This window comes from Nicotiana tabacum, chromosome 18, assembly GCF_000715075.1.
Source record: "Nicotiana tabacum cultivar K326 chromosome 18, ASM71507v2, whole genome shotgun sequence".
Lineage (NCBI taxonomy): Eukaryota > Viridiplantae > Streptophyta > Magnoliopsida > Solanales > Solanaceae > Nicotiana > Nicotiana tabacum.
The window spans coordinates 129609505-129620789 of NC_134097.1; the positions used below are offsets into that span (position 1 = coordinate 129609505).

At 32.2% G+C, this 11285-nt stretch overlaps 1 long non-coding RNA gene across 1 annotated transcript; it reads left to right on the forward strand.

Annotated features, from left to right (window-relative positions):
• Positions 1-9046: 9046 nt before the first annotated feature.
• LOC107798027 (uncharacterized) lies at positions 9047-11056 on the forward strand. Its single transcript, XR_001650810.2, has 2 exons — positions 9047-9434; positions 10773-11056. It is a non-coding gene; the product is annotated as an uncharacterized LOC107798027 (long non-coding RNA).
• Positions 11057-11285: the final 229 nt, after the last annotated feature.

The window sequence follows — 11285 nt, forward strand, 5'->3', positions numbered from 1 at the left end:
CGTGAGCATCTACAAAGGACTGTCCGATAACACTAAGACATAAATAGACTGGAAAATAACCAATAACAATCTATATGAATACATGAGGGAGAAAAGTAGGGTTGCGATCATCGTGCAGCTACTTACTAACTCCAACAAATCCGCTGCAGATGAAAACAATACTCACTAGCACGTCTAGCAATCTCTGGATCTGTACACAAGGTGTAGGGAGTAATGTGAGTACGCCAACTCAGTGAGTAATAAAAGTAAATAGAGACTGAGCAGTAGTGACGAGCAATAAAATACATACAGTCCATATTATGAAATCTCAGTAGAATACAACAGGCTTTTTAAAATTAGCAGTTTGAGTCAACTTAGCGCATTTGAATCTAGTTTCAGTAAAACCATGTAAAGCATCTTTCATTAGTTTTCAAACGAAGTGATAAAACAGTGAGTAAAAATGATGAAAACATAATCAGCCCTTCGGGCAAAACTCACTCCTATACAGCTCCCCGGACAACATAAATCATAATCAGCTCCTCGGGCAAACATCACTCGTATACAACCCCTCGGACAACATGAATCAAGAACAACCCCTCAGGAAAAACATCATATTACTCACTCAGGGTACCCGCACTCACTGGGGGTGTACAAACTCCGAAGGGGCTCCTACAGCCCAAGCGTCATATCGCTGCAGTGTGCAGGCCGATCCAATATCACTGCAGTGTGCAACCCGATCCATATATCGTTGCGGCGTCCAGCCCAATCCATAAATATATAATCCACACAATCAGACCATCGACCTCTATCAGCCATTAAACTCACAAGCCACTCGATTTTTTTAGTAAAATAGGGTGCTCATCCCAAAATATCATTTATGCATAAAAAAGGAGTAATAAAGACTGAGTTATGAAATCAGTAAAATATAGCATGACTGAGTACAGATCTTAAATCAAAACAATGAGAAAATAATAAGGAAAAGCCCCTAAGGGTCCAAACAGCTTGGCACGAGGCCGAAATATGGCATTCAGCCCAAATTACAGAAATTCTTTCTAAAACACAAATGTATCATATAGTTTCAGCCAAATACGCAACTATTTAGTTTCTACGGGACGGACCAAGTCACAATCCCCAATGGTGCACGCCCACACGCCCATCACCTAGCATGCGTGTCACCTCAAAATAGTAAAACAATGTGAAATCCCGGGTTTCATACCCTTAGGACAAGATTTACAATCATTACTTTCAAACCGGGCAAAACTCTAACCTGCAATGCTCTTGCCTCTCGACTAGGCCTCCAAATGCTCCGAATCTGACCAAAATCAGTATATTATCATTAATATACGCTAAAGGAATGAATTCCACATGAAAATAATCAAATTAGATCAAAAATTCAGAATTTGGCTCAAACCCGGCCCTCGGGCCCACGTCTAAGAATCCAACAGAAATTGCTAAACTAGAAACTCCTTTCACTCCCGAGTCTATACATACTAAAATCATCAAAATCAGACCTCAATTGGCCCCTCAAATCCCCAATCAAAGTTCTCCAAAACTCAAGCCCTAACCTTTCAACTTCACTCCAAATCCTCCACTAATTTTATGATTAAATAGTGGAAAAATCATCACCAAACACAAAATACAAAGCCTTAGTAACTTACCTCGCTGATACCCTTCGATTCCCTTGTGAAATCACAGCTCTAAGCTCCAAACTCGTCCAAAAATGGTGAAGAATGGACTTAAATCAGCGAAGGAGATCTTATATACTTTCTGCCTAGAACTTCCACATATGCGGTTTTCACTTAAATGCCTTTATCCGCATACGTCCATATACCCGCACCTGCGGTAACGCAGGTGCGCTCCTCCTTCCGCACCTGCGGGCTCTGGCCTTCTCAGTTGTGGCTGCTTTTGCGACTGCTCACCTACTTCTGCGATCATCGCACCTACGATCCCCACTCCGCATGTGCGGTTATGACAGCTGAAGGAAGTCTTCAGCACCTCCTCAAATCCCATCCTTGATCCGTCAACCTCTCAGATTCAACCCAAGGTCCTCGGGACCTCAACCGAACATGCCAACAAGTCACATATCATCATTCAAACTTATTCAAATCTTCGGAACGCTCAAAACAACATCAAAACACCAATTCACCACTAGGATTCAAGCCTAAGCATTTCCAAAATTCCGAATTTCGCTCACGATGCCAAAACCTATCAAACCTCATTCGAATGACCTGAAATTTTGCACACATGTTACAAATGACACAACGGACCTACTCCAATTTTCTAAATTCCATTCCAACCCCGATATCAAGATTTTACACTCTTGACCGGAAAACACCAAATTTCCAATTTCGCCAATTCAAGCCTAATTCTACCACGGACCTCCAATTTACCTTCCGAACACGCTCCTAATTCTAAAATCACCCAACGGAGCTAACGAAATCGTAAAAATCCAAATCCGAGATCGAATACTAAAAAGTCAAAACTGGGTCAAACCTTTCAAATTTAAAGCTTCAAACTGAGAATCATTCTTCCATATCTATTCCGATTAACCTGAAACCAAAACTGGCGATTTACATAAGTCATAATACATTATACGGGACTAGTCCTAGCCGAGACCTGGTGAGCGAAATGCAAATGCTCAAAACGACCGATCGGGTCATTACAATAAATGATAGTAATCTTTGTTTATTCCAAAACTGGCACATTTTTTTTTATCTTTTTAGCAATTTCACGTTGGTAACTCATTAATTAAGGAATCCCTCTACATCAATATACTTTTATTACATTTCCTTTTCCCTATCTCTTTCATAGTTTTTTCTTCTCTTCCATAAATAACACTTACCCAAATATATCAAAGATTTTGAAAAAAGAATAACTAAAAAATAATCCCTTCTTTAACGAGGTTGCACATGGGAATTTTAGTATTTATTTTCTTGAAGTTTTAAGGTTTCTAATTGTTTGGACATTTAGATCTATAAGCATGTATGAAGTAATGTAACTTAAATTTAGTAAATATTTTATAAAACGTACATTGTATAGCCACATGTTTTTTTATTTAATAATTTTATATTCTATTACATTTGAATATAATAGTTACAGATTCATCGTATCTTTCTAGAATAAATTTAAAGATTTATTATTTTTTAAATATAAATTTGTCATAATAAATTTAAAAATCCTTTATGCCATGATTTTCTCTTCCTTTTCGCTAGTTTCTCTCCCTGCCACAAAATTCAATCTATATATATATATAAAGTTGGGGCAATAGAAGATGAGTTGGCACCTTTCTTTGGCGAAGGATTCTATTTTCTTTTTCTCCTTTGTTTGCCTTTTTCCTCATATATTCTTTTTTATGTGCTAATTTAAAAAAACCAAAAGTCACGTCTTATAAATACTCTTTTATCTCCTCTTCTTTTGTTCTTTCATGAGTTACGTCTTTTCCATTGAAAAATAGTAACGTCTTTTCCTCTTCTTTCCACCTATTTAATTTGTATGGAATGAGAGAGTAAAGCAACGCCAACTCTCTACCACTATGTTACTGCAGAAGGCAGTAATATGAAAGAGAGGATTTGTGCTTTTTCTATTTTTTCTTAGAGTAAGTTTCTTGACTGCACGGTGAGATTAAAAAAAATTGCAAAGCAGAATCACGTTTTTTAGGTGGTAATTCTAGCGAATTTTGGAACTATGTTTTGGCGACAAAATATTTTGCATTTACATAACACTCTTATGTTGAGTTTAGGTTGTTTATTTTCTTTTTGTAGTTAATAGAAAATTTGCAGCGAGTACAACATATTGTCATTTTTCATCTATGATAATTGTTTGATTGGTTGCAGATGTATAATATGCAGAATTTGCAAAGCAGGATCGCTTTTATTTTTAGTAGTTATAGCGAATCTGGAACTATATTGTTGGCGACAATAAATTACACTTACATAACATTCTTATGTTGAGTTTAAGTTGCTTACTTTCTCTAGGAGTTAATAGAAAAATTGCAATGAGTATAGAAGAATGCTATTTTTTATCTATGCTAATGGTTTGTTTTGTAGCATATGTATAGTATGCGAAATTGGCTAGATATCCTTCTTACACTCTAATGCTGAACTAGCAATAAAAAATTTGCTTGCATAGGTAAACTTCAATTTTATCGCTCTAACTTCTCTTGGTTATACCATAAGTTTTACTAATATCTAATTTATTTTTTGTTACTTTTTTTAGTATCAATTTTGCCCATTCCAGATACAAGGTGTATATCCGCCAATAACAACATCTAAATTGTTTTAAATTTTGTTTCAAAGATCAAGAGGAGGAGATACAAGGTGTATATCCTCCAATAACAACATTTAAATTGTTTTAAATTTTGTTTCAAAGATCAAGAGGAGGTGATTTTCCTTGTGATTTGTTGGCTAATCAGAAAGTTCTTATCATTGTATAAATTTATGAAAATTTTCCCTTTTCCTCATTTTTCCTATTTATCTGCTTTGAAAAAAAAAAAAGATCAATTGTCATGTCTTTTACTCTTTTAATTAGCCTCTCTTTCCTCTTCCAAGAGTCATGCCTTTAATCTCCATCGTAGGTTGTTTACTTTTTCAAAATGTTTGTGGCTTTAGTCACTTTAAGAGTAGGATAATTCTTACACTCTGCCTATTTTTCTTTTTGTTGTTGTTAATCAGAAGGTAATTTCATTCATTATTACGTTGTGCTTATTACCTTTTTGTGATTTTAAAAAAAAAATAAATTGTTTCCATGTGTTGATATTAAAGATGTTCATTGGAAAAGACTAATAATTTTTGACAGGCTTTAAAATTATTGTTTTGGTCATTACTGAGAGTATGACGATTTTATAGTGTGGGTTTGTATTTTTCTTTTGTTTTGTTAATTGGCAGGTAATTTTGATTATTTTTCTTAAATTTATTTATTTTGTGCTTTTATGTTGTTATTCTTTTCAATTTTGATTTTCTTTGTTTTTAATGTGTTGATATTAAAGATGTTCATTGGAAAAGACTAATAATTTTTGACAGACTTTAAAATTATTGTTTTGGTCATTACTGAGAGTATGACGATTTTATAGTGTGGGTTTGTATTTTTCTTTTGTTTTGTTAATTGGCAGGTAATTTTGGTTATTTTTCTTAAATTTATTTATTTTGTGCTTTTATGTTGTTATTCTTTTCAATTTTGATTTTCTTTGTTTTTTTTTTGTCAACTAGATGCTCTCAGAGATGGACTCGAGGTTAGCAAATACTATGTGTTATGTTCTTTTTTCAATTTTTCTCCATATTTCTTTTTTGCTTTTTAGAAAGTCTAATAGTCTGTTTGGCCAAGCTTTTAAAATTAGTTTATTTTGAGAAATGCTTTTTCTCAAAAATACTTTTTTTTGTAATAAACAGTTTGTGCTTGGCTAATTAATTTTAAAAATACTTCTGATCAGTAATTAGTGTTTGAACAAGTTTTTAAAAAGTGATTCTAAGAGTATTTTTCTTTAAAGTGCTTTCCAGAAAAGTACTTTTGGAGAGAAACTATTTTTTTCTAGCTTCCCTAAAATTGCTTATGCATCTATACAAAAGTATTTTTTTTATTCTAAAAACTTGGTCAAACACTTTAACTTTGAAAAAAAAAAATCGTTTATGCTTATTAACAAGTTAATTCTATTTTTTGTGTATCTATACTGTAAAATTTCATTTCCTTGGTGGAAAAAAATATTTTAAACTAAATGCAGGGATTAATGTTTATACCTTTATTTTAATAATTTACGACAATCTTTTATTTTTTATTTTTCTTCAGTTAAATATATGATTTTTGTATATATATTTGCCAGGTGATATAGCATATTCCGTAAGAATCCAATTTATCTTTTTCCTCTTTTTTGTTTTTGGCTTTTCCTTTTTATTTTTTGCCATGTATCATATTTTGAAATGTCAGTATCTGTTGCACTTCTTCGGAAGCATTGTGACCTTTCAAGTCCATAACCTCCTATTTTGTTTGTTCTTTCTTTATTTCCGTATGTTTTTGCATGTTTATATGTTTTAACAGAAAGAAGATGAGGTATACAAAAAATCAGACTATTCAGTTATCATCACATCAGGTAAGATCCGAGACTCTTAAGTCTTAAGGTCTAGGGGTTTTTCATAAAAGTATGTTTCTTTTTATAATATCACAATTAAATGTTGTACTAAGTGTGACTTTTCATGTACTTATCTCTTGAACAGAAGTTCTATTACAGAACAAATGTTGATTTAGGGGCTATGGCTTTCAATTTTCACTGGTTAATACCGTCCCAATATTTTTAACCTCTTTTTTATATAATCTTTTCTTTCTAGCTAATACTTTGTTATTGTGAGGATGCTGTACTTCTTCCTCTTTCTGTCCATGGACACATATGGTCCTACTTTTCTTTCTTTTTTCTATTGAGGCTTTTTTATGTCCTTGCATGTGCTGAATATTATACTTGCTATCACTAAATATATGATAATTTTTGAAGCTACGTTTCGCCTTTGATGGAAATGTTGAAATTGCAAGAAGCGAACATTTTAGAAAATTTTCAGAGAATTGGAAGAAAAAAATTGAAAGAGGTACGTAGGCATGAAGATGAAAATTAAAGTTTCTAATTTGGGAGTAACCGTAAGAGGGAGAGAGTAAAGGGGGTGAAAGAATAGCTGAAGTAACAGTAGGAGAGAGGGACAAGAAGAGGAAAAAGCAAAAGGAATACGTAGGAGACAGCGGTAGTAATGGATTATCCGCAATGGAAGGTTATTTAGATTTTAAAGGATGAAAAATTGAGAGAGGGATCAAGGGAAAAAAAGAAAGAAAAACGAAATTAAATAAAGAAACACGTGAAAAGAAAACGAATACATACAACAAATATATTATTTTAGGGGGCAGAACAGTTTTGTTTTCTTTGTTTTAGTTTCTTTAATTTTATTATCTCATGCTTTTTATAATTTTTATAGAAGAAATTTTAGGAACATTAAATTCTATGCTATTTAATAAAAGAATGAAATAAAATACTTCTACTTAATATATACTCAAGCTCAAGTATGAAAATTATGTATCAAAACCACATACATATATTATATAAAAAATAAAGATCTTTTTATATTTTTATGATTTTTAGATAAAATATAATAATGAAAGGTCCACTATTTATAGGCTCTAATTCTAATAATATTTGTTTACAATTGCGACTTCATCAATATTTAGAATTAATATTTTTATGTATATACGTGAATTTTTTTCTCATTTTTTTTGGCAAAATTCATATAAAAAAGTTTCTAAATTGACTAATGTACCGCGCGAAGCGCGGAGATATTCCCTAGTAACCAAATAGAATGAAAGGCTTTAAACTTGAAGCATTCATGAGTCATTTTTATACTCTATATATAATAGTAATATTATATAATATTTAAACAACTACAATGTGCTCTAAATATATAATATTTATACAATAAATATGTGGTATATTTTATATTATAAAATTTAATATTCTGAATATACGTCGTATATATTTATCATATTGAGAAAAAGAATTATATACTATGTATATCCAAATAAATAATATTTTATACTAATAATATTTAATTTGTACTTCATAATATACTAATTAAATAAATAAATATTAATGTGTTATACAAACTATATAATATGTATAATAGGTAAATATTATAAAGATCACTTATTCATCGGAGATCTTTACAGAAATAACATGTTATATTCATTATTTATTTTTTTCTAGTCATATACATAATGTGGTTAGATAGGCGAATATTTGGGTTAAATCTTTTTCTCTTCCTTAGTACAAGCAACAAAGAACTCTGGAGCTTAGAAATGCTTGGTTCTATTGCTCGTATGAGGTGAATGGGGTCAATATGCTAAATTTGCTCAATATATATTTGGACTTAGGGCCTTAGAGGAGTTTGCAAAGGAAGTGCATAAACAACCATTTATAGGAATACTATTAGGGATTAGCCAGTACTTATTTTATTCAAAAAAATTGAACTAAAAATCATGATTTCAGGACAATTCAGGACATTCGTTTCCTACAAAATTAAGAAGAATTAACCCAAATAGGGGCTATTAAAATTTTGAGGGGCTATACAAGGTAGTTTTTACTTAAATTAAAAATAGCCGGTGGACATATAATATATTCATAATTTATATATTATATGTGTATAATTATGTATAATCAACATATAATCTATGTATATGGCTAAAAAAGTAAACAATAAATATGACCCGCTATTATTTGTGTAAAAATTCCGCATGTAACTAAAAAACTGAAATTCAAGACATATTAGCTAACTAACAACCCTTCTACGGGCAAGTGCACATATAGCCATTTTCAGAAATGCTATTAAGATATTAGTCAGTGTGAGCACGTGATTTTCGCTCAACTTAAAAATACTCCTACAAAATTCAAAAAGAATAGATTTTTCTAATTATGTTAACTTTATAGAATTTTTAGGAATTCCTTGTCAATTGTTGTTTGCGTTTAGTTGCATATTTAATATATTTAAATCATAAGAAAATGCTGCAAAAATATCAAAAATTAATTCATTGCATTTTAGGTTTTTATTTTCATTTTTAGAATTTAAGTTGTTTATTAATTGCATTATTAAACAAAAATCACAAAAATGGTCATTTTCAATATTTAGTTTTTAGTTTTAAAATTAATATTTTTCTTTCTTGAGTTTTAAGTTAATTAATTATTCTAATATTACAAATAGATAATTAATTTAATTCTACAGATTAGATTTGATTTAGGAGTTGGTTTAGGGTTTTAATTAATTTTATAGGATTTTAAAATCAAGGAAAGAGGGGAAAAAAAGAAAAGGAAAGAAAGATGGTCTTTGGTTCCGGATTTGGGCCAAACAATTGTCTAAGCCCAAAATTCCCTAATTCTCCCAAACCAACCCCAGCCCAATCTCCATATCCTTACCCGATCCGGTTCCTCCACACCCAACCGACCCCATTTTCACTACCAAATGATCCCAGCTGTTGATCAATTATGATCTAACGGCTGGGAACTGAATTCCCTTCTCCCTTCTAATTTTCGGAATACCCTCCCCTAACCCTCAAAACTCTTCACAGACCCTTCCCTCTCATCTCTCTCACCCATGGTCGTCTCTGCCGCCGGAAATTTCCCCACGACGGCGAACAGTCCCCAAACTTCCCCAAATTAACACCCTATACTCCTCTGTTCATCCTCAATCCAAATATACCTTCAACTTTTCAAAAGAACCACCCAAAATCCTCGAATTTTAGATCTAAAAGGGCCAGAAACCCTAGCTTCCTCCCCTTCTGATTTTTCGAGTTTCAAAGACCCGTTTTGACTCGAAACTTATGCTAATCGATTATTTTTGGCAAGAACAGTCGATTAGTGCAATTTTCGTATCATTTCGGAGATGTTCAAACACCATGGTTGGCCAAACATTTTGTCAGAAAATTTTCCTTGCTTTGTTTAGGTAATTTTCCGTTTTCTTTTCTATTGCTTCATGAGTTTTAATTTGTTCTTCTTACTTGTTAGCATATTAGGATTTAATGTCATTTGATTCTATGTGTGCATGATTCAATTAATAGTTAATTGCATGATTTAGGATTAATATCTTTTTTTTTTTTATCATTTTCGCTTGGTTTTTTGTTTTGACCGGATCGATACCTAAATCTGGTCAAACTAATTTTTGCTCGCATGCTTTAATTAGGTGCATAATCAGTTAATTACATGTTGAATTAGTTAATTACGTAAAATAGGTTAAAAGTTGAATATTACTTGTTGTGCTGTAATTTTTAATTTATCTGAGTTTTTGTGATAGTTGTTTGTAATTACTTAAATTCAGGTGTCTAAAAGAAATAGGAAAACGAAGAAATCTGTTTTGTTTGGTTGGAAATACATTAAAATGGGGAAAATGTTTAAAGGCTGGGGTAAGAATAGAAAGTTAAAAAGGTTCTGGAAATAAAAGAAGCTTCTAGAAACAAGGACAACTGTCCCAATCTATTAAGAAAAGAGATGGGAGTGAGAGGAAATATCCAAAAATTGGATAGCTGTCCATTTTTTGTTTAGAAAGATGTCTTTTTCCCTAAAATTTAAGGGCTGGCAGATTCCTTTAAATCTCTCTCATTCCCTATCATGAGGACATGCTCACATTCTATTAAAAAAGGGATTCCTCCTCTCGTTCTCGCACGGATTGTACACAAGAAAACCCTCAGAAATACATAGACTCATTCTCTTGATTGCCTTTCTGTTTTCCTTCAAAGCTAGAAATTGAAAGAAAAAAAAAAGATTTCCAGGCTGATTTTCCCTTCCATTTTATACTGTTCCACTCCATGCTGCTGGGACTTTTGATTTGAGTTTGAAGCTATTTTGTTTTGGTCTTCTGCTGCTGTTCATTGCTAGTTGGGTCTTCAATTTTCACTTTTGCTTTGTCAAGTCCATTGGTTCCTCTACTAGGTATGTAGGACTATTTCCCTGTAACAACTTGTTGAATATGGAATTGATGAATGAACTGTTGACTTCATGGCTATACCTAAGCATGTGTGTTCATTGTGTTTTAGTTATTAGATCCACTTATCCTTGTTGAAAAGTTGTGTGTTTAAGTTAAAATCTAGATTGGAATCATCTTTTCCTTTGAGAAAACTCAAATTGCTGATCCTGTGTTTACTTGACTGTTAATTGGCTCTGCTTTAAGTATAACTCAGAACTGAAATGTTGTCACCTAGTTTAAGATTCCCTCAGTATTGTTTCTGTTAAGTTATTACTTGATTATGGCCTGCAAAGTATCTATGAGGCTCTTTGAAATCATCAGTCTTCAAAGTTCGACCACCAGTTGGCTAAATTTGACGATTGAGAGGCTTCAGGCAGTATTGAAATGCATCAGTTGATAATCTTGCCTTCCTATGAGCATTGAGGAGGAATCTGTAAATCAAATAGAGGCATTTTCATATTTTTCTTTAACTATTAAGTTTGTATGTGATAGGGATAGCCAATGAGATGTATTAACTGATATTCTGTCTTTTGCTACCATCAGTCTATAATTTTGCAAATATCATTTTTGTTGTGGTTGAGTTTGCACTTTCCACAACCCTTTGTTATATGTTCATTTTTTTTAAAGGCAGCAGTATTTACTGATTTCTAAGAATGTATGAAATTGGACTTTGAACTCTAATGTTGCTATCATTGTTTGATTGCTTTTCTATTGTCGCTGGATTTGTGAAAACTGTGATTGATTATGGACTAGTGGGCCATTTATTCCCAGATACTGAACCCAATAGCAAGATAGCTGTAGTTAAAACAAAAGAGTGCACGTGATCTATAAAGT